Here is a 25,414-nt window from a genome sequence, read left to right on the forward strand (position 1 = left end):
GTTAAGCCTTTTTGTGCTTTTCATCCCAACAGGGGAAAAAATGAGAAGAAATGAATACACAGTGGAAAAATTTCAAAGAAAGGAAAGATCAATCTTATTTGCATAATCCTTGTTTCAAAATATTCTTCATACCATAAATTTCAGTGAAATATATGTCAGTTCCTCCACTGATGCCTGAATACACCCACAGCAGATTGTACTTAGAAAACTAGGGTCAACAAATGGAGAATGGTTTCATTGTCTGCGATAGATTGGAAACAGTCCCTTGGGAATTCATTGCTGAAGACAAGTCCCACCCCTTCAAACTGCGGCCACCCTCACTCAGGATCATCCGACAAGACATTGCCAGGGCATCCATTTGTCCTACCCAGCTTCAGACAGACCAACTCAGGTGATGAACCAGGTAAAATCCTTACTTCTCCTTTTATATTTAATATCATATATAACAATATATGTGTATTATTATGTGAGCAGTTTGCATCTTAAAGTGTTTCTGAAAACAGTCATAATACTTTGTTCATGAAATGAAATTTTATAAGCAGAGAAAAATGCCTAAGATTAAATATACCTAAAACAAACTTGAGATGCTTGCTTAGTGTCACTTTCTGGCATTGACTGAAATTGTATTCATCTAAAAATGTGAAATGCTTTCTCATGGATGTATGAATTTTTAACAGTAAGCGATCATTGCAGCGCACTGTCATATAATTATTTGGAAAGATGATTTCCTCTACAAAGTTCAAAGTGAAAACCTTTGTTTCTTTTAAAAAGCAGATGATACTATTTGGGATTTACATTTTCATTTTTGTTTTTGTCTCCATTACTTTATGAATAATTTCAGTACAGATACAAGACTATCGCTTATTTTGAAATAATGTTCAAGTATGTTTATTTTGACTAGAAAAAAATAATTTTATACTGTTCTTTTTTATCATGAACTTTTTCATTGAATTTGATCAAGATCTGTTAAATAAATAATTTACCTCTTCTGACAATTAACTAATGTACCATATACCCAAGCAATCCCAGAGAAACATATTGCCAAGGTGTTATTGTCTAAAGGCACAGCTGCTTTTTTAAAAAATTCAGAGCTGCTTAATCAACAATGTTACTAATGAAATGATTGGTTGCCTTGAGGTTGAGAGTTAATTGAATGAACAGACATCCTGTTTTCCCTTACAGCAACCTATAATGCTAATGGATAAGCTAATTTTTTCTTCCCTAAAGTAATTGCACAGTCTCTTTAATTTAAAATCACTTGCATTTACTCAGTTGGTTGTTTTCTAACAGGCAAAAGGTCCTGAACATTTAGATTGGGGAGATTTAAATAGTCAATATGATGTAGAGTGTAGGACCTTTCAGCATAAGTAATTAAAATCTACCATGCAACTTTGTTAAGGTTATGTTGAATACATTATCCATTATAATTTGCAAGAAAGGTAATATTACTACAAATTAATCTTATAAAACCCTAATTATGATCATGTTACTTCTTTGTTGATTTAATAATTTATCTTCTGTTAAAGAAGAAAACTACTGATCCTCATCAAACTCTGTCTAGATCAGTGAATTGTATATATTAATTTATGTTTTAATATTGCCAAGACTCATAAACCAATGAATGATGTTAGAAACGTTACACAGAGATAGGTGGCAGTGAAAATCAAAATCCTCGTGAGAAAAACCAACTTCATATTTCCAACAGCATCTCTAATGCACAAGAATCAATTACTGCATGTTAAGTATTAATCTGCAAGTTTTCAGTATTTCTTATTACAGACAGTTTGCAGAGCAAGAAAGCTTTTTGAATTTTATTAAACAAAACTGCTCACTCTTTGAACAGTTTAATTTATCCATTATCTTTAATTATCTTAAAATTTAGCACGTTCACTTTATACTAACAGTTGTGTTATCTAGGGTATTGCCACCTAAAAACCTTAAGAAATCTTAATTTCTGATATTTTAAAATAAATCTTCAACCTAGCAAAATGACCTATCTCTTAAAATTCAGTTACATTATCAGTACATGTAGAAATGGTCTGATGACAGATAAAAAATTACATTCGCTACAGGTGTTTTCATCTAAACAAATTTTAAAAATAAGGGGGAGAATACAAAGTTCTTCCCTCGAAACCTTCATAGAATTGGAAAGTTTATAGCCAAAATTTGGGGAAATAGTAGGAATTTGAAAAAGTTTATTTTATTTTGGTTTAGTTTACTTTGTTCAATAGCCTGGAAATGCCTTTATTCTGGGCTAACTTAAAAAAAAAATCTATGAAGAATTTTAAACATATACAAAAACAGAGCAGGGTAATGAACTTCTAGGTACCTAGGACCAAGCATTAACAATTAACACATATGCCCATTCTTGTTTCATACATAGTCCCTTCAATCTGTCCTAGTTCCCATGTTATGTTGAAGTAATTCCTAGACAGAATGTCATTTCATATGCAGACATTTCAGTAGGCTTCTCTAAAAAAAAAGCTCTCTTCTTTAAACACTATAATACCATGATCACAGTTTAAAAATAAACATCCTTAATATCACCAAATACCTAATAATATATAAATATCCTGTAGTCTCCTAAATGTCTTTTTAAAAAAAAACATTTTAAAAAATCAGGATCCAAATAAAGCTCAAACGTGGCAATTGACTGATTTGGGGGGGAGGTGTGTTAATCTGCAAATTCTCCTGTCTTGTCTTTTCCTTGCACTTTGTTAAAAAAAAACCTGAATTTTTGTCTTATGGAATTTCCCAGTCTAGATCTTGCTGATTGTAGTACCATGGTGTACTTTAACAGATTTCTCTGCCTTCCATATTTTTTCTAAGTTGGTATTTGGGTCTAGAGAATTGCGCAGATTCAGGTTCTATTTTTTGGCCAGAAATTACAGTTGACCTGGTGACCTTCCATCAAGAGGCACTTAACTTGTGGTTGTTTTCCTTTTTGTGATGTCAGTAGTCACTGGTGCTCAATGTCATATTACTTTAGCTTGAAACGTAAAAACATAGAGTTAATCTGAAAAATAGTGCACACATTGAAAATACTTATGGAAAAATAACCCAAAATGAAATAGGAATTTTACTTCTGGGATACTTAGCTAGCCAAATCACCAAGGCAGGTTTTTTTTGTTGTACCTAAATGCAGTTTCTAGAACTTGAAATTATATGTAGTAAAAATTAAATGTCTCAGATGTCTTAGAAAATACACATTCAATTCGTTCCTCTATTTCCTTTTCTCTATTTTCTTGTTTCTTTGTCTGATTAACTCTAGCTCTTCACTGGACACTTAGCCAAGTTATCCCAGTGGCCATCTCATATACCAGCTTCATAGTGTTAGCCTGATTATTCTAACAAGTACTTCCCTACAAATTAACTTGATTATAGCCATGATGTTTCCAGGAATCAAAAAGAGGGCCCATAGCTTGAAAAGTAACAATTGTCCCATTTCTAGCAATCTGAGAAATATGGCTCGCAGGCTAAAAATGCCAGCATTTCTTTCAAAGTTCTATTATTCATGGGATCAGATGGACAGAGTATTTTAAATGATAGTCTTCTCAGACAGGAACTTATTCTTTAAAGCGTAAGGTAGCATCTGCTATCGGAAGATGGGAATTTGAGCTCAAGAGCTGGTCAGAAACCTGATTACTGGAGCTAAAACATGAGAAGCCAGACCTAGTGCAAGGCTAGCTTATTGGTGGATGGTTTTGCGTTGTATTAGAAGTGCTTGAGGCTGCCACACCTAGAATAACATAAATGGGACAAGAGTATGACTTCAGGAGGAATTCACATGGCTTTATTTTGAGAGACTGGATGAAGATAGAGACCCATTTTTGAAAATGTATGAGACCCAAAACAAATTAATATCCATTTGTTAGAAAGTACTGAACAAGCAAAGAATGAAACACAAATTGGGAAAATACCCATGATGATTTTATAAAATGGGTATTACATATAAAATGTGAATACTTCATTCAGAGTAGTTAAATGATTTTACACTGTAAATAGGCAAATATACACAAAGAAAGGCCGTGGAGTTGATGCTTATAACTATATATGTGCACAATATGAAAATAAAGTTAATGAAAAGGAACTTCTTTTTGGATACTGTTTATGGCAATTCCATTATTTTATGTTAAAACGAGTTTAAATAAAAAAGAACTCTTTAATGGCCTAAGATTTTGAAAGGCATAAAAATGAAATCTCTATTAGGAATAAAAGTAATCATGTCCAAGAATACTACGGTATATTTTTATATTGCCACTTTTCCTTCATTTTAACTATGTCTGTACTACTTTCTGATTTGAGTGAAGATGACTGCTTGAGAGTTGTGCCAGTAATCGACAGAAAATGCAACATTTCTTCGACGTTATTTTTAAATTTCCTTGGACACTCTAGTTGTAGCTAATTTTCTGGGGTTCCAATAACATGAGGAACTGTACATATCTTTGAGTGGGAACGTTGACTACTGAGCCTCATTGAGACATTTTAATTACTTTAGGTCTTAATTTCCCCCGGGAATTCTTTAATTCATGTCTTCTTACTAGGTTTCAATCATTGACTTCTGTATAACCCATGCCTTAAGAGAGTTTATAAATTATATGAAAAATTATCCGAGACATAGGTATGTCTCCTCACAGTCCACTTACTAAATACAAATCCATTAAAAAAATAGTTGATAATTATATAACGTGGGGCCCCATATAGTCTGAACCTTTGGCACAACTCCTAAGAGGAGAAAAGCATGTTTCCTACTGATTTCTCACGTTTAAAGTTCTTGAGATACCGCCACCTGTGTCAGTTTCTCCAAATAATAAAACCAGGTAGTGCCTCTGATTCAGGCGGCTCAGTGGAGAATGGTGAACCAGATGAGGATGTTAAACTTGAATCAGACTGTCCAATATGCTCATGTCTGACACACCTACTGACACACCTACTCGGTTTGAGATGTGCTTTCCTTTCTCAACTGTATGCTTTACTTATTATATAAGATTTTTAGAATGCTTTTTCTTTCTTCAGAATTGTCCTGGCTAATTAAGGACTTTGCATTTCCCAATTTACAAGCACCTTGTCAATTTCTACCAAAAGAGAGAGATTTTTATTTGGATTAAATTTATATATAAATTTGTCTAGAACCGACATTTCGAGTCTTCTAATCCATGTATTTGGTATATGTGTCTATTTATTTAGGTATTTGTTAGTGTCTCTTAATAACGTTTTATAATTTTCTGGCAGAATGATTCTACAGGTTTTGTAGTATATTCCTAGATATTTATGTTCTTGGTTAATCTTTTATTCCTGCCTTCTTTATCAGTATTTGGTAATAAAATCATAAAAGAAAGTAAGATACTCTCCATCATTTTGTCATCCGAAATATCTTGACTAATATAAAATGTTAGAAAAAACCACCTAAACCTAGTTTCTATTTTAGTGATAAATAATTAACAAATGTTTTCCTATAGATCTTGATTGGTACAAGTTTTCTTGTTCTATTCAAATCACTTTTAGTTATTTATATTGTTCTATGACATTATCCATTTTATTGAATGTGCAAAATCAGTGACATGAGATTAACATAGTGATCTTTATAATTCTTTAATCGCCCCTACTGTTGTGAATATATCCACTTTGTAATTTCTAATGGCAGGTATTTTTCTTTTCTTTCTTTTTGTCTTAATCACACATGAGGGGTATTTTTATCATTGATCTTTCTATAGAAGCAGACTTTTTCAATCAGCATACTTGTTTGTTTTCCAGTTCACAGTTTTCAGGGTTCATTTGTGTTAATTTTCTTCTGCTACTTCCTTTTTCCCTATTCTCTGGTACTTAAGTTAAATGTTTAATTTGATTTATTTTCAATTATATTTCAGTTACAGAAGCAATGAAGGCTATAATTTTTCTCAGAGGATAACCATAGACGTAGATCACTTTTACATTTATATTCTATACAGAATCCATATTTTCCTATTTAAAATAATGAAATATTAGTTTTGCAATGGTAACATTCCAAATGGCAAAAACATTTCCTAATTGTTTTTCAAAATTTTAGCGCATTCGTGGAATGAGGCAACATTGATGTAACAATCTGCACTAGGGAACTGACTTTGGGCTGATTTGTCATATTCTAAGACCACTGTGTAAACTGACTTATCTAATACTGATTATTAAAGCAAAGTAACAAACATAATAACGCAGTGGTAACAAATTTGACATTGAGTCATTTAAAGAAAAATCCAGTGCATGCAAATGCAAATGTGTTCATATCTGCCTGTAAATTGAAATAAAAGAAAGATAACTACTTTGGGGAAATTTTATCATATTTTCAGGTTCATGAAAGAGAGAATACTAAAATAGCAGATTAGTTCTACAAGGGAGCTTCGGAAGCATTTGGCACTCACTCCTATATTTTATTTAGCCAAGAAACTCTTTCTTCAAAGAAAATATTTGTTGGGTATGTAAATAATAAAAGTGACCAAAGCAGAACTCCTCTGAGTGGGCTCAGCAGAGATGGAGAGGGACTTGCTTGTCCCATTTCCCCCGCAGCCTGCTCAATGCAGGGCAGCCCCTGAAAGGGCTCTGGTCAGCAGCATGCACCAAACACTACTCTTGGGTAATTTTTTTAAATGACATGAATGGAAAAATAGCGAAATTTTAGTAGATTTTATTTTCCTTGTTGTGCCTCTCTGGATTCTTTTTTATCTGACATTTTAATCATTCTAATTATACTTAAAAATCTGCACTGTCAATTCAAATACGCTAGAAGATAAGCTTCTCTATCAGATGAGAAAATTGAAGCCTAAAGGGGTTTATTTAGACAATGGGCAGAACATCACTAGTGCCAGAGTAAAATTAGTAATCAGACTCTTGATACCTCTTTTTTTTTCTATATAAATTTCCTTAACTCCCAATAATTTATTCAAGTCTACATTCCTCACAAAGGTGGCTAAATTTAGTTGTCTGGTGGCTCTCTTATTCTATATATGACGTAATTTCAAATCTTGCATATAGCAATTCAAGTTAAAAATAGATCAGAATGTGTCTACAAGTTTGTTTTTTTAACTTAGTCATTCTATGCAGTTATGAAAGGTATTTTCAGTGGGAACCTGCAAGAGAGCAAGATGTTGACTTTGAATAAGAATATCTTCACTAAATACATACTTGTATATACACACACACACATTTCATATATCATAATATCATTTGTTATAGCCTGGTCAATGCCTCTTATGTTTGTGCACACTGCAATTCCATTCAAGCTTTTAACCTCCATCACACATACACACACACACACACACACACACACACACACACAATATGATCTTTATCCTAGTGTAGATATATAAAATAAGAGTTGCTTATTTTAACTAAAAAGAGCAAAATATCTAAATTTATCAATATGCTGAGAAGGACAGCCCAGTAAATGGTGTGGTGTTTCAGGCAAATGTTTTACTAGTTTTAACATGGTATTAAAACACATTCAAGTGGCCAAAATTAACAGTCTCAACAAAGACTGGATGATTAATTGGCATAAGAAATGGGAGAAGCAAAGCAGATGGCCCAGTCACTTTTTATGTCATTCCTCTAGTTTGAAAATTGTCCAATGTCAGCTATAATAAAATCTTGAGATATAAGCTGGAAATGCATCCATCTTTCATCTGAATTTTTTTCCAAATCAAATGTGGATAATCTGTTTCAGAATGTTAAAATAATATCAATAAATGTGACAAGAATTTTTGGCTCCAATAGTGGAAGTGTAATAGTTTTGATATATGGCCAATAAAAGTTCAAGTGGGCATAGTCAGATGAAAAATCTAAACTTTCCTTGTCCTTTCTGGACATTTTGTGAGGAACAAAATGGCACCACTGTTTTAATCTCTCCTTCAAACAACTGAACTTTGAAGAATAAGAGTGTATTTATATCATTTAGAGTTGAGCTGTAAAAGCATTGTTCTGATCTGCACCCCGCCCCTACACTGGATGCAAAGGTTTAACACAGTAGAACAATTATGATTCTAAAATAATTCCCTCTCTCAGGATTTGCATTAAGAAGATACTGGCTATGACAAGTGATTGATAAGAAAGCATTCCTGAGCTTTAGCTTCTTAGCACAACTGTGATTTGTGTTAAGTGTTACCTGTGATTATTTTTAGTTCCATGAAGCCAGGGTTTTGGAAGGAACCTGGAGGTTCCTAGGAAAATGTATTAAGGAAGTAAAACTTTCACTGGAAAGACTCCCATACGTCTCCCAACAAGCACGCCTGTTCTCTTTCTGCCTCCTTCCTCAGCTCACATGCTCTCATTCAAAACACAAGTGCCCCTGAAAACCCCAGTGCAGCTCTTCTGTGAACTTCCTAAGCAGTTCAAGTGTTAGCTTTACCACGAAGATATCAAGTACATTTAAAGAAAGTCCTCTAGAAATCTGATTATCAAAATGTGTGAGCAGGGCTGGGAAATTGCCACAGAGCCTCTGTGGCCGAACCTGAAATAAGAGACGCTTGAGGCTGAAGTCTGTTCCTTCAGGGTGTTGTGAGCCACAAGGCTGGGGGCTCTGCCAAAAAAGGCCACCCTTCTTTCTCTCTTTTTTTTTTTTTTTGGCCATGCTGTACAGCACATGGGATCTTAGATTCCCGACCAGGGATGGAACCCCGGCCCCTGCGTTGGGAGTGTGGAGTCTTACCCGCTGGACTGCCAGGCAACTCCCAGAAAGGCCAGCCTTCTGTCCTCAAACTGTCTTCAATCTCACCATCCTGCTACTTCCAGAGGACAAAGGAATAATGAAATCAAAGGCCACATGTGAGAGGCTCCTAATGTTTTGTGCTGAAGAAGCCACACTGAAGAAGCCACACGTAACCGACTATAAGGTGTGATACTATTGGAATTAATGTATTCATGATTTTAACTCTCTCCACATGACTTCAATCATTTTCATCTCAAAAAACATATCGAAGTGAACCATTTGGTATAGTTATACTAAAAATGATTTAATTCAGGGAACTGTTAAGCTCATCACATATACTTCTAGAAGACATATGCATATATATGTAAGGATTGCTCTATAAAAAGAAGACTTCTTAATATCTTATTTTTCTTAGATCATTTTTGAGTGACATATTTAGAAACAAAAACTCCAATACCATAATGTGCAATGATCACAGATTTCCCACAAGATTTATTGAAACCATTTTACTTAGGTTGATTTAACATTTGTGCGTCTACAGGGGGAAAAATGTGCCATTCTATTTAAAGATCTTTTTAAGGATATTAGTGTAATAAACCAGAGGCAACTCTTGGCACTGTGTTAATGATACATATTTTCACAATTAGTAATCTTTCTCTACTTGAGAGTATGTTTATGTTTAATTATGTATCTCTAGTAGTTACCAGCATATCTTTCACCCAGATTTCTTTAACTCAACCAGAGTCATAGCTGTTTAACAAATTTGGTGTATGCTTCTTACTTCTTTTCCTTAATTGCTTCTTCAATAATTGTAAAATGTCTTTGAAGCCTTTAAGATTAAAAATAAATTTTAATATTCATTCAATATTCATTTCATTTTGAGGAAATTCTCTTTGACAAAATTCCAAACACACAAATGACTTTTGAGTACTGAAAGATATGTTATTTCTCTTTACCTATTCTTTTCATTATTGCAAGATGCCGTATTAGCTGATGTTGGTTTGACAGTTAGCATACGTTCATGAAAATGAATACATTTATCATAGAACAGTCAGGAGAATTGTCACCTGACATCTAGAACACTACCTTCATTCAAAAGGAACATGCTTGTGATTTTTATTAGCCGAAAAATTTGAAAGTAACTAAATGTGCCTTTGATTTGGGAACAGGGACAGGAAGCATCTCCATCCTTTCTTTCTCAGTGATCTTACTTCTTGTGACTGTGTAAAACAATCATGAATACAACTTCACAAATGACCTTTATCCATTCCAGTCAGATTCTCTAGATGTCTAAAGAGAAAAATGGTGCCTGTGATTCAGACTCTCTCTCTTTTTTTTCTCAGCAAATAAAGACATCTATACAGAAATCTATAGAAACTCACAATAAAATAGAAATCAAAGATTGAGAGTCAATCAATTGTCAAATCTGAGAGCAGCTTCCATGGTCTATAAGACTGATTGAAGGGCAAGGTGAAATACATTGACTTAAACATTCTTTGCATGAAATTTTAAAATAAAATAAAAACAACCCACTCTTAACTTGCTTGCAAACCTTCTGCAACAATCTCTACAGTGCAAGTGTGTGTCTTGAAGGTAGTCAGAATATTGTTTTGTTTTGAAAAGACAACAACATGAGAGGTACAGAGATTGGCTGTAAGAGAAAAGGAAAGGTATCTGCACAATTAAAATGAGGGCTGCAGACACCAAGGAGTAGAGAAAATTGAAGAACTGATGTAAAAAGCATAGATTTGTGAAATTCTCTCAGAACGGGGCAAGTAGATGAAGGTAACTTGGGAAAATCTGGCACAATGTTAGTATAGATAGTAGTGATAGAGCAAGGCATTCGCTTGTTCCTAAAAAATAAATCAAAATAACTTCCATAGAATCAATGATTACAGAAAACTGCTCTAGACTCAATACAGAGCTAAGTAGGCCACATGGAAAGGTCTTACACTATCCCAGGCAAAGTCATTACGAGGACTATACTTCAGAAGATCAGGAAGTTTTCTGTTTAAATCAGGAAGTCTTATATTTGGGCTTTATGTTTATTTTATTCAAGTTTTATCATTATCATGTGGTGAGAAGACCTGAACATTTTCTCTCCGTTGCTCAGTCTGTGTTTTGTCAGTTTCACCCTGGTGTACAGCACGGCGCTCGTTATGCACACAACCACAAGAATGGAGGTCTTTGCCCACACTACAGCCTTCCCTCAAAAATGTGCACAACTGATTTCCCAGTTTTTACTCTATCATTTCTGGATGTGACTAATATCAACGTCTTCTTTTAAAAAATGTTGTCGGGCTTCCCTGGTGGCACAGTGGTTGGGGGTCCACCTGCCGATGCAGGGGACACGGGTTCGTGCCCCGGTCCGGGAGGATCCCACATGCCGCGGAGCGGCTGGGCCCGTGAGCCATGGCCGCTGAGCCTGCGCGTCCGGAGCCTGTGCTCCGCAACAAGAGAGGCCACAACAGTGAGAGGCCTGCGTACCACAAAAGAAAAAAAAAAAAAAAAAAATGTTGTCAAGTCAGGCTAGTCGCACAGGAACCCACTCTAAGGTACCAATTCTGTATCAGTCAGCAGGTGCTCCATTAGATTCTAACAATAATGACCCCATAAAATAAGATACTTAAAACAACAAAGGTTTGTTTCTCAATCGAAGCTCCTGGCTGTTGCTCTTTCATGCTGGACCACTTCCGGCATCCAGGCTGACAGGGCAGCCACTCTCTAGAACTGGTAGGTTGGTGAATAGTGAATCAACACTTAAAGTTTCCATCCGGAAGTGACATGCATCACCTCCACTCAACATCTCACTGATCACAGCAGCTCAGGTGGTCACACTTAGTTTCAGGGGAGCAAAGAATTGCAATCCTACATGGACCCAGAAGGAGAAATGGTAATATCTGATGAACAGAACTCATGGCTGCCACATGTTCCTAGTTGAATTGAGGCAGTTAAATTCTCTAATGCTCCTAAAGTTGGTATGATGATTTAAAAAAAAAAAAAAGCAAAACCCTCAGGGATCAAGGAATTTGGAATTAGGGATGCCAGATTCCTTCTCCAAAACACCTCCTCTTGGCCTGTTGCTAACAAAATTGATGACGGCACTTATAAAAAATCACATCCAACTGGGACACAGATTGGGTGAGGTGTGCTGGGGAATATTGCAGTGCAAATTCAGAAAAAATGTGAACAGCCATGCTACCTTAGACCATAATACCTTACACCTACACTGAAGCTAAATCCCTTAAAAAGAAATGAAAGACAAATAGCACTCAGGCTTGGAATATTTGGGGGAAAAAAAGGGAGGAGGACGTAAGGGTGTGATCCTATTTAAAAAGCATGACTCAATAATATTTCTGGGATTAATTACAAAGCAACAGATTCAAACAGAATAGTTGGGAAGCTAACATGACCAAACCTGGTTAAGAGAGATTAATCATTGCTTAGCCACTAAAAAAAAAAAAAATAAGGCTCACAAATGTGTACCAAAATGAATCTTTTGGCTCAGGCAGTAGGGTCTTCTGCTGAGCACTGCTATTAATGCTCTCCTTAGGGGTAGGACTCAGGATCTGAATGAGGGAAATTCTCCCAGTGGGAAGAAACTTAGCAGCAAGATTGACTACCCAAGATTCACACCATAGTTTCAAGAAATGTCTGCTCAGTTACCAAACTGCATTCCAGATGAAATAGAGAGCAAGGGTTTTCTTTTTTTTTTAAGATTTCATGAAAACTGAGAGAGATGTATTTGCGAATGTTTAGTAGATTTGGGATGGACAAGAACACTTAAAGAAAAAAAAGCAATGCCTTACCTAGTACATTAAGAAATCAATCGATTTGGCTACAAAAAATAGAGATATCAAAAGATAAATGAAACAAACAAAAGACAAATGGGGTGTGTGGAATTTAAGCACTGTATTATATATAATGGAGTCTGTGTCTCTGATGTATGAAAAAATTTTACAGTTCAATGAAAAGTCAAAAATAACCCAATAGAAAAAATAGGCAGAGGAGGCAGAATAGTTGAATTTAAAAGTTCTAAAGTCATTTCAAAATTCAATAAATACAAGACCTTTTGCCTGGATACAGCTATTCTTTTTCATTCTACTTGCTTGATCCCCTTCCTCTGTTTGGATTCTGACTGTTAGATTGCCCAAGGACCTCATCCTTCTTGGCCTGTTTCTTTATCAACATGTGCTCCCTAGGTGACCTCACCCAATTCCAAGCCTTTATAGCCCATATGCCAATGAATCAATATCTGATCTCTACCCACCAACTCCAGTTATTTATATCCAACTGCTGATTTTAAAACCCCACAATAATATCCAAAGGGTACATTCACCAAACTTAACAAGGTCAAACAGAACCCTGGCTTTCTCTCCCCATTCCATAAATCTAATCTTCCCTTAGTTGTCTTCATGTTAGTGTATTTCACCACCATCCATCTCACTTGTCCAAGTCAAAATTTATTTATCACCAAGAATCTACTCTCTCTTTATATCTGTGAGGAAAAAGATAGAACACTTTATATAGAACTGGGCAGAAAGGACACAAAGAACAATCCACAAGATAAGAAACACACAAGTAGCTAATCAACATGAAAAAAATCCTCAAGGTCACTAAAGTAAGGTAAATGCAAATTAAAAATGATTCTCCATGATCCAATAGCTGAGCTTCTGAGGAGCACAAAATCAGCTCAACAGAAGTCAATAAGCACCTGAACGTGGCTTTCAGAGAGCACATGGCGTCTACCCAACAAAGTGCCTATCTCAAAGCTGTGGGGAAGGTCTGCTAAAATTTTCCCAGAAGAAATGGAGAGTCATTGCCCTTGACTGTTGTAACAGCAAATGTTGTTCCTTTAGAGATTCCCATTCTTACAAAGATTTGGTTTTGCTTTTTTGTTTTTCCATTAGCTTTTTCTGTAATTATATGAAATGCAAAAATCTCCATTTGTTGTAACTTTGAAGAAGCATGCATAAGCATGTCTGAGCTAAGAACAGTTAAGTTTCGTAAACTAACAACAGCCTGTTGTTTAGACAGATGAAGGATAGGGTAATGAGGAATATGGATCATGTGGTTAAAATACAAAGAAAAACTTGGCAAGGACAGGCTTTGGTATTTGACTTCTCACTGTGCACTAGCAACTCATAATTGTTATCAGATTCTGTTTTATGTTGAGTGGATATGGTCCAGAACTGTGAAAAATATCTTCTTTTATAGGAATGTGAGGGCAATATGACTCCGTCTGTCACCTGGTCAACTGCCCTGGGGTGATCTAGCTTATTAGCCAGGGGACCCTCTTCTTTCTCACTTATCTCAAAACTATGTGCTTGGTCACAGAATAAAAGAGTTTCCCTAAATGTTGAGCAAAAGAGTAGCCATGACCTCTCCCAGACCCCATACTTCTCCTAGTCTAATAAATATCACTTAACCATGAATCCCATGTCTGTATCTTTAGTCTTTGTGAAAACAGCTGCTGAGATAGTAAAGTAGCCATAATTTCTGAATCATTTTATATTGAGCCAAAAGTTCAAGGTAAATGGTACCAAGATTTTTATTTGAACTTTTGTTTAATACTCTTACTGTCATTTTTATGGAATATACTTTAATGTTATTGCTTTATTATCCAGTAAAATTGGGGGTTTTAAATATGCTATACCCCCAGGCTGTATTTTTCTATAATGGAGTGAATTTATATTAATGATCTTACATTAGATGAACATGGTGATTATAATTTTCTACTGCCTCCAAAATGTTTTATCTTTGTTCTCTTTCCTGGCTCGTAACTGCTGTGGAGTAAATACATTCACCTAGTTGTCATACACCAAACTCAAAATAATGACTTCCTCCTCATTCTGGCAAACCTCTCTTTCCTGGATTCTCTCTCTCAGGTAATCCACACTGTAGCTTAAGGTAAATATCATGCTTGATACCATATTGTCTCTTTTAATCAATTTGTCACCAAGGTTTATCCATTTTATTATCTCTAATCTTTTTTTCCATTTTTAATCTGTTTGCTCTGCCATTACCTAGTTTCAGACCCTCAAAACTCATCAGTTGGGTTAGGACAATGGAATCTTTGCAAAATGTGCTTGTAATTGGAAGAACTGGAATTTGAACCAAAGACTTTTAAAACCTAGGCTTTAATACCTATTGAAAAGTGAAGTAGGGCCTATAAAATAAAAGTCAAGGATCTGGGATTTTAGTCTATACACCATGGAAGTGATGTTACCAAAGTGTTTTTAAGAGATTAATTTGGAGTTATTATTTAGGGCCTATTAGTATAACAGCATACTGCCATCAGAGAAAGAATGAGAAAATTAGTATAGTAATTGGAGCATGACATGATAAGGATCTAGCAACAGTAGTTTTGGAGGGGAGATTTAAGGAAAAAGATGAATAAGAGAGTAAAGTACTGACACAAACTTGAAAGATTGGTTAGCACATTGTTTTAGTTTTCTAATTGTTCTATTCAAATATCAACATATAATAAAAGACTTCATTTTTACTTCCCAGATAAATACACCTACTGGTTAAAGACTCAGCATTGTCGTTGAGAACATTGCCCAATTTCAAATATAAATTAAATGTCACATTACCCATTGAAAACTCTATTTGCTATGTTCAAAGGTTTAGTTTTATGTTTGAAAAGCAAACCAACGCTTTTGATTCTATAAAGCTCTTCAAACAAAAAGAGAATCATACATGTCTCTTCCACATTTATCATTTTGTTCAGCAGAGTTTTGTTTGGAAAATGTCTGTGATATCCAAAAACAAAGTTCCAGATGGAGGAGGTGAAAACAGACATATGTTCCAGCTGTTTTTAATCTCTCTTTCTTTTTTGGCTGCAGTTAAAATGAAAGCACACCCTTTAAAAGACAGAATCGTCACTCTCTTCGAATATGAGGAGTTCATATAAGTGGTCACTCACAAAATTGTGTGTCTTCTAATAAGAGTTGCATCTGTGTGTATACACGCTTGTGGCGTATATGTGCATGCATCTGTGGGTGTGCATGTATGGGTAACCATGTGTTTAAAGAATTTCCCCAAGTAGATCTTGTTCTATAGGTGAAATGGTTACCTATATGTACTCCCAAGTCACTGCTAGATATTCATTACATAAATCCAAAGTTTGAAATATTCCTTATTACTATATTGAGGTAGCGAAGTAGGTGGATCTTACTTCCATTTAGCTTTGGCAGATTTCTGGTACTTTTAGAGAGATCAAAACCAGGTAAGCACACTTCTAATGGAATGCCACCTTAACAAGTCTCACTTGATCACTATCTACAGGTACCTCAAACTCAGTATATCCCTGTGTGATGGAACTGTTCTGTATCTCGACTGTATCAGTGCCAACATCCTGTTGTGATATTGTGCTACAGATTTGCAAGATGTTACCATAGAGAGAAACTGCGTAAATGGTATATGGGACCTCTTTGTATTATTTTTTAGAACTGTATGTCAATCTCCAGTGATCTCAAAATAATAAGTTAATTGTTAAAAACTCAATTCGATTATTATGCTTTCCCCCAAGAGAACAAACTTCTTTTAAGTTTACTGTATGCTGACAATACCAGCATGTACCTGATGGGAACTTAAGTGTCACCTTTTGCTCTTCCCTAACGCGCCCTCTCCCCACAATTCGATGAGCCATCAGGTCCTGCTGGTTTACTTCCTATTTCTAGAAAACATCTATCTCTTTCTCTTTTCCTCTTTTCCACTGCTGATGCCCTGTTTCGGAGCCCTATTATATCTCCTTATTAACAAAACAGCCTCCAAATTGGTCTTCCCGCCTTGTCATCCCAAAACAGTAGTTCTAAATGCAGCTGTTGATTGTACTCTGTTAGGAAGCTTTTTGAAAATACTGCCAGATCTCCACCCCTCAACTCTTAAATAACAATATATAGAAGGAGGGCCTGGGCATTGGTACATTTTGAAAGATTCTCAGATTAATTCTAGTGTGCAGTCATGGTTGAAAATTATTACCTTGAGCATCTCTCTTTATTTAAGATTCTAGAATAAGTTAACTACGATGAAATTCTGGTCATTTCATTCTTCTGCTTTACTGCGCTCTCTGTTAAGAGTTTGAGTTGTTTTCTTCTTAAAATGTATATGTTGAAGTCCTAACTCACATTACTCAGAATGTGACTTTATTTGCAGATAGGGTCTTTAAAGAGGTGACCAGGTTAAAATGAGGTAACTGGGGTCGGCCCTAATCCAAAATGACTGGTGTCTTTCTAAAACTGGGATTTTGGACAGAGATATGCACACAGGGAGAATGCAATGTGAGCATGAAGGCAAAGATTGGGGTGATGTTTCTATAAGTCAAGGAACATCAAAAATTGTCACCAAACCACCAGAAACTAGGCAAGAGGCATAGAACAGGTTCTCCCTCATAGCCTTACTTCCTTGTTCCCCTAAAGAATCAATATATTGCTAAATAATTAAAAACTTTATCAGTGTGGCCAATACTATGAAATGAAAATATTAACTCACATTTATGGTGTTGTCTTGAAGAGAGTGGCTGCAGAAATGTTTCTTTTATTTTTTTCTCAGCATTACTTCATTGTAAGAGAAAATCTCTCTGGGGTACACATTGCTACCTCCTGACTTTTGGAAGAGCTGTTGACCTAGAGCTCTGTGTGATTACTTCCACAGGCTATAGTAATGGTCTCTCATGTGAAAGATGAAGTTATTCTCCAGGGAGAGTGGAGGGGATGTTTCTTCCAAAGCTTCCTCTCTCAGGGACCCTATAAGACTATAACTTTGTCCATTTGTTCTACATCCTTCACACACACACACAAACTTTTTATTTTTTAATGCATTAACATTTTTTTCTAGGTGACTTGACATGTGTAGTTTAAATTGCATGAAAGACAATAAATCTCTTTTTAGATAGGAAGAAAAATTGAAAAAAAAAAAACATAAGAAGATGAGGAAGAGGAGGAGGACTTAAAAAAAAGTGGGGGGTGGGCATTTCCCTGCACTTGGTACAAGGCCCTGCAACCCTGGTGAAATTCCTGAAAAGTATTTGGTACTCTGAGGGCCCCAGCATCTCTAACACTGTCAAGAAGTAGCAGTCGACACTCTCTGCACTCACAATGTTAAACAAGCCCAGTATCTTTTAGGACTTTTAGGGATCTGGAGGCAAACATATTCCTCATTTACAAGTTTTACTTAAGCCTTTTTATGCTGTTATTCATAATTTATCCCACCTTGAATTGGGGCTCCCCTACAACAAAGGACTCTAGAATGTCTGAATGGTAATACAACAGTCTCTCGCATTAGTGTTCCCTTTCTCTGCCCCCCAGAGAATCATTCACTGCAGAAGCTAGAGCAACCTCGTCTCATACCTTCTGAAACCTCTGGACCACCCATGATGATCCTAAGTTGCCCATGCAGACAAGCCTCTCAGGCTGATAGAGCATTGAGCAATAATCTTTTTTGGGTTTTTTTTTTTGCGGTACGCGGGCCTCTCCCTGTTGGGGCCTCTCCCGTTGCGGAGCACAGGCTCTGGACAAGCAGGCTCAGCGGCCATGGCTCATGGGCTCAGCTGCTCTGCGACATGTGGGATCTTCCCGGACCGGGGCACGAACCCGTGTCCCCTGCATTGGCAGGCGGATTCTCAACCACTGCGCCACCAGGGAAGCCCAACAATCGTATTTTGCTTAAGGAAGCTCACTGCATACAGTTGTTCCCAAGACATAACAGCAGATTTTATTTGATGAACACACTGGAGCCAAGACATGAGTCTTTGAGAATGGTGTCGGAGAGGGGCAGCCATAGCACTTCCTGACTAGTACATTTCCAGCTCGGTGTCATATGATCACATAAAGGAAAAACAAAGAGAAAAAACATAAACAGTTTCCCCCTGGTCTGCCGGAGCCCGCAAGCCCCACCAACCGACTTCGCCACCAGCCAGAGGTGAGGAGTGAGGGACAGGTGAGGAAGCTGAGATGGGGTGCATGGTGTTCTCTAGAAGCTTGGATGAGGGGGAGAGAAGAGAAGGCGGCATTCACAGGGGGCGCCTTCAAGATGGCAGAGAAGTAAGATGTGAAGATCACCTTCCTCCCCACAAATACATCAAAACCACATCTACATGTGGAACAACTCCTACAGAACACCAACTGAACGCTGGCAGAAGACCTCAGACTTCCCAAAAGGCAAGAAACTCCCCAGGTACCTGGCTAAGTGGCTGACAGGGTCTTGGTGTTCCGGCTGGGTGTCAGACATGAGCCTCTGAGGTGGGAGAACTGAGTCCAGGACACTGGTCCACCAGAGACCTCCCACTCCACGTAATATCAATCAGCGAGAGCTCTCCCAGAGATCTCCATCTCAACGCTAAGACCCAGCTCCACTCAACAACCAGCAAGCTCCAGTGCTGGACATGCCTTGCCAAACAACTAGCAAGACAGGAGCACAACCCCGCCCATTAGCAGAGAGGCTGCCTAAAATCATAAGGAGTTCACAGACACCCCAAAACACGCCACCAGACGTGGACCTGCCCACCAGAAAGACAAGATCCAACCTCATCCACCAGAACACAGGCATCAGTGCCCCCAACCAGGAAGCCTACACAACCCACTGAACTAACCTTACCCACAGGGAGCAGACACCAAAAACAACAGGAACTACGGACCTGCAGCCTGCAAAAAGGAGACCCCAAACACAGTAAGCTAAGCAAAATGAGAAGTCAGAGAAACACAAAGCAGACGAAGGAGCAAGGTAAAAACCCACCAGACAAAACAAACGAAGAGGAAACAGGCAGTCTACCTGAAAAAGAATTCAGAGTAATGATAGTAAAGATGACCCAAAATCTTGGAAATAGAATGGACAAAATACAAGAAACACTTAACAAGGACCTAGAAGAACTAAAGAGCAAACAAACAATGATGAACAACACAGTAAATGAAATTTTAAAATCTCTACAACGAATCAACAGCAGAATAACTGAGGCAAAAGAATGGATAGGTGACCTGGAAGATAAAATAGTGTAAATAACTAATACAGAGAAGAATAAAGAAATAAGAATGAAAAGAATTGAGGACAGTCTCAGAGACCTCTGGGACAACATAAAAACACACCAACATTCGAATTATAGGGGTCCCGGAAGAAGAAAAGAAAAAAAAAAGTGACTAAGAAAATATTTGAAGGCATTGTAGGTCGAAAACTTCCCTAATATGGGAAAGGAAATAGTCAATCACATCAGGAAGTTCAGAGAAGCCCATACAGCATAATTCCAAGGAGAAACACACCAAGACACATATTAATCAATCAAAAATTAAATACAAAGAAAAAATATTAAAAGCAGCAAGGAAAAAGCAACAATTAACATATAAGGGAATCCCCATAAGGTTAAAGGCTGATCTTTTGACAGAAACTCTGAAGCCAGAAGGGAGTGGCAGGACATATTTAAAGTGATGAAGGAGAAAAACCTACAACCAAGATTACTCTACCCAGCAAGGATCTCATTCAGATTCGACAGAGAAATTAAGACCTTTACAGATGAGCAAAAGCTAAGAGAATTCAGCATGACCACACCACCTCTACAACAAATGCTAAAGAAACTTCTCTAGGCAGGAAACACAAAAGAAGGAAAAGATCTACAATAACAAACGCAACACAATTAAGAAAATGGGAATAGGAACATACATATCGATAATTACCTTAAATGTAAATGGATTAAATGCTCCAACCAAAAGACACAGACTGGCTGAATGGATGCAAAAACAAGACCCATATATATGCTGTCTACAAGAGACCCACTTCAGACCTATGGACACATACAGACTAAAAGTGAGGGGATGGAAAAAGATATTCCATGCAAATGGAAATCAAAAGAAAGCTGGAGTAGCAATTCTCATATCAGACAAAATAGACTTTAAAATAAAGACTATTACAAGAGACAAAGACGGACACTACATAATGATCAAGGGATCGATCCAAGAAGAAGATATAACAATTGCAAATATTTATGCACCCAACATAGGAGCACCTCAATACATAAGGCAAATGTTAACAGCCATAAAAGGGGAAATCTACAGTAACACATTCATAGTAGGGGACTTTAACACCCCACTTTCACTAATGGACAGATCATCCAAAATGAAAATAAATAAGGAAACACAAGCTTTAAATGATACATTAAACAAGATGGACTTAATTGATATTTATAGGACATTCCATCCAAAAACAGCAGATTACACTTTCTTCTCAAGTGCTCATGGAACATTCTCTAGGATAGATCATATCTTGGGTCCCAAATCAAGCCTTGGTAAATTTAACGAAATAGAAATCATATCAAGTAACTTTTCTGACCACAACGCTATGAGACTAAATATCAATTACAGGAAAATATCTGTAAAACATACAAACACACGGAGGCTAAACAATACACTATTAAATAACCAAGAAATCACTGCAGAAATCAAAGAGGAAATCAAAAAATACCTAGAAACAAATGAAAATGAAAACACGATGATGGAAAACCAATGGGAGGCAGCAAAAGCAGTTCTAAGAGGGAAGTTTATAGCAATACAATCCTACCTCAAGAAACAAGAAACATGTCAAATAAAAAACCTAACCTTACACTCAAAGCAATTAGAGAGAGAAGAACAAAAAAAACCCCAAAGGTGGCTGAAGGAAAGAAATCATAAAGATCAGATCAGAAATAAATGAAAAAGAAATGAAGAAAATAATAACAAAGATCAATAAAACTGAAAGCTGGTTCTTTGAGAAGATAAACAAAATTGATAAATCAATCTTCCAACAAACAAAAGCCCAGGACCAGATGGATTCACAGGCGAATTCTATCAAACATTTAGAGAAGAACTAACACCTATTCTTCTCAAACTATTCCAAAATATAGCAGAAGGAGGAGCACTCCCAAACTCATTCTATGAGGCCACCATCACCCTGATACCAAAACCAGACAAAGATGCCACAAAAAAAGAAAACTACAGGCCAATATCACTGATGAACAGAGATGCAAAAATCCTCAACAAAATACTAGGAAAGAGAATCCAACAGCACATTAAAAGGGTAATACACCATGAACAAGAGGGGTTTATCCCAGCGATGCAAGGATTCTTCAATATAGGCAAAGCAATCAATGTGAGAAACCATATTAACAAATTGAAGGAGAAAAACCATATGATCATCTCAATAGATGCAGAAAAAGCTTTCAACAAATTTCAACGCCCATTTATAATAAAAACCACCCAGAAAGTACGCATAGAAGGAACTTACCTCAACATAATAAAGGCCATATATGACAAAACCACAGCCAACATCGTTCTCAATGTTGAAAAACTGAAACCATTTCCACTAAGATCAGGAACAAGACAAGGTTGCCTACTCTCACCACTATTATCCAACATAGTTTTGGAAGTTTTAGCCACAGCGATCAGAGAAGAAAAAGAAATAAAAGCAACCCACATCAGAAAAGAAGAAATAAAACTGTCACTGTTTGCAGATGACATGATACTATAGATAGAGAATCCTAAAGATGCCACCAGAAAACCAGTAGAGCTAATCAATGAATTTGGTGAAGTAGCAGGATACAAAATTAATGCACAGAAATCTCTTGCATTCCTATACACTAATGATGAAAAATCTGAAAGAGAAATTAAGGAGACACTCCCATTTATCACTGCAACAAAAATAATAAAATACCTAGGAATAAACTTACCTAAGGAGACAAAAGACCTGTATTCAGAAAACTATAAAACACTGATGAAAGAAATTAAAGATGGTACAAACAGATGGAGAGATATACCATGTTCTTGGATTGGAAGAATCAACATTGTGAAAATGAGTATATTACCCAAAGCAATCTACAGATTCAATGCAATCCCTACCAAACTACCAATGGCATTTTTCACAGAACTAGAACAAAAAATTTCACAAGTTGTATGGAAACACAAAAGACCCTGAATAGCCAAAGCAATCTTGAGAAAGAAAAATGGAGCTGGATGAATCAGGCTCCCTGACTTCAGACTATACTACAAAGCTACAGTAATCAAGACAGTATGGTACTGGCACAAAAACAGAAATATAGATCAATGGAAAGGATAGAAAGCCCAGAGATAAACCCACGTACGTATGGTCACCTTATCTTTGATAAAGGAGGCAAGAATATACCATGGAGAAAAGACAGCCTCTTCAATAAGTGGTGCTGAGAAAACTGGACAGCTACATATAAAAGAATGAAATTACAACACTCCCTAATGCCAAACACAAAAGTAAACTCAAAATGGATTAAAGGTCTAAATGTAAGACCTATAAAGTCTTAAAGACTTTATAGTTTAAAGACCTATAAAGTCTTATAAAGACACTATAAAACTCTTAGAGGAAAACATAGGCAGAACACTCTATGACATAAATCACAGCAAAATCCTTTTCGACCCACCACCTAGAGCAATGGAAATAAAAACAAAAATAAACAAATGGGACCTAATGAAACGTAAAAGCTTTTGCACAGCAAAGGAAACTATAAACAAGACAAAAAGACACCCCTCAGAATCGGAGAAATTATTTGCAAATGAAGCAATGACAAAGGATTAATATCCAAAATATACAAGCAGCTCATGCAGCTCAATATCAAAAATCAAACAACCCAATCCAAAAATGGGCAGAAGACCTAAAAAGACATTTCTCCAAAGAAGATATACAGATTGTCAACAAACACATGAAAGGATGCTCAACATCACTAATCATTAGATAAATGCAAATCAAAACTAAAATGAGGTATCACCTCACACTGGTCAGAATGGCCATCATCAAAAAAATCTACAAATAATAAATGCTGGAGAGGGTGTGGAGAAAAGGGAACCCTCTTGCACTGTTGGTGGGAATATAAATTGATACAGCCACTATGGAGAACAGTATGGAGGTTCCTTAAAAAACTAAAAATAGAACTATCATACAACCCAGCCATCTCACTACTGGGCATATACACTGAGAAAACCATAACTCAAAAAGAGTCATGTACCACAATGTTCACTGCAGCTCTATTTACAATAGCCAGGACATAGAACCAACCAAGTGTCCATCAACAGATGGATGTATAAAGAAGATGTGGCACATATATACAATGGTATATTACTCAGCCATAAAAGGAAATGAAATTGAGTCATTTGTAGTGAGGTGGATGGACCTAGAGTCTGTCATACAGCATGAAGTAAGTCAGAAAGCGAGAAACAAATACCATATTTTAACACATATATATGGAATTTTTTAAAAAATGGTCTGAAGAACCTACGGGCAGGACAGGAATAAAGATGCAGACATAGAAAATGGACTTGAGGACACAGGGTGGAGGAAGGGTAAGCTGCGACAAAGTGAGAGAGTGGCATGGACATATATATACTACCAAACGTAAAATAGATAGCTAGTGGGAAGCAGCCACATAGCACAGGGAGACCAGCTCAGTCCTTTGTGCCCACCTAGAGGGGTGGGATAGGGAGGGTGGGAAGGAGATGCAAGAGGGAGGGGATATGGGGACATATGTATACGTAGAGCTGATTCACTTTCTTATACAGGAATAACTAACACATCATCGTAAAGCAATTATACTCCAGTAAAGATGTTAAATAAATACATAAATAAATCTTTCAAAAAAAAAGTTTCCCATGGATTTTTGGTGTGAGAAACTGCTCTCCTCAGCTGCACGGCAACTGAGGACTGCATACTAAGTGCCCTGGAAACAGAGATTTTCACAGGCCCTGAGGCTGTGCAGCTCCATACCTTTCCATGGATCAGGGAGGCAGCCTTCTATAAGCTCAGATCAGCCATCAAGGCCTCCTTGCTAAGCAGAAGTGTTACCTACAGGATAGAGCCAAGTCTGGGTCCTCTGGTGTATCCCACCTGCAGGAAAGAGTGGCCTCTTCTGTCCTCAGTCCCTTGCCAGTTGACTAGGTGCCAGAAGAGGTCACTCCTCTCTGGAACCCTTGGCTCTTTGGGGAGCCCCTTGGGATCAAATGAGTGAACAGGAATGGGAGTTTGTACACTTTATGGACAGCATCAAAACTGCACATCATGGAGCTTTCTGGAGATCTGCTGCTTTTCATTCCTTAATCCAGACATCCTTGATAAAGGATGGGATCCAAGCACCTTCAAAACTAACTGAACCTCAGGCAGTCATCTTATCCTGGCCAATAACTGGCTCCACTGGTGCGTGTTTACAGACTCTCAGGCCATTGCCAATGGTCTAGCCACCTGGTTCCACCAATGGTCTAGTGACCTGGTTCCACCAATGGTAGCCAAAACAGTTACTTCTCCAAGGCTTCTATCTTTGGGGAAAATAACTGTGGGAGTCTCCTTCCTCACAGATACCCAAAATATAAATCAATGTGTCATATTAAAGCCACAATACAGGCCTCACTTTATCCACTTTGGCATTCCAGATGTTGTTAAGGGTGACCATTTCACTTCTAAAAATATTCAGTGCTGGGCTCTTGAACAAGGTGTTCAGTGGAACTTTCCCCACCCTTGTCAGTCTCAGGCTACAAGCCTCACAGAGCCCCCTTATGGCATACTCAAGCAAGATAAAATTTAATTAAATGAAATGTGACATTTTTATCATCAAACATCAGGGATGACCTGTAATAAAGAGTCTGATTCCATTTTTGATGTTTGACAGTCAGAAACTTCCAAGGCTCATCTTCCTGCTCCACCTTTGGACTAGCTGATAAGAAAGCCCAGGTGTCCCTCTGGTACTGGCAGAAGTTCAGACCATGT

The 25,414-nt window shown here is 37.0% G+C and overlaps 1 protein-coding gene across 1 annotated transcript in view; it reads left to right on the top strand.

Annotated features, from left to right (window-relative positions):
• The first annotated feature begins 316 nt into the window (after nt 1-316).
• Nucleotides 317-25,414, top strand: part of DLC1 (DLC1 Rho GTPase activating protein) — a 496,355-nt gene continuing 471,257 nt past the window's right edge. The window contains exon 1 of the mRNA XM_067022638.1: nt 317-403. The gene's annotated coding sequence lies outside the window, so the exon portion shown is untranslated. The remainder of the gene's footprint in view (nt 404-25,414) is intronic.

This window comes from Kogia breviceps, chromosome 20 (assembly GCF_026419965.1).
Source record: "Kogia breviceps isolate mKogBre1 chromosome 20, mKogBre1 haplotype 1, whole genome shotgun sequence".
In the NCBI taxonomy this organism is placed as follows: Eukaryota; Metazoa; Chordata; class Mammalia; order Artiodactyla; family Physeteridae; genus Kogia; species Kogia breviceps.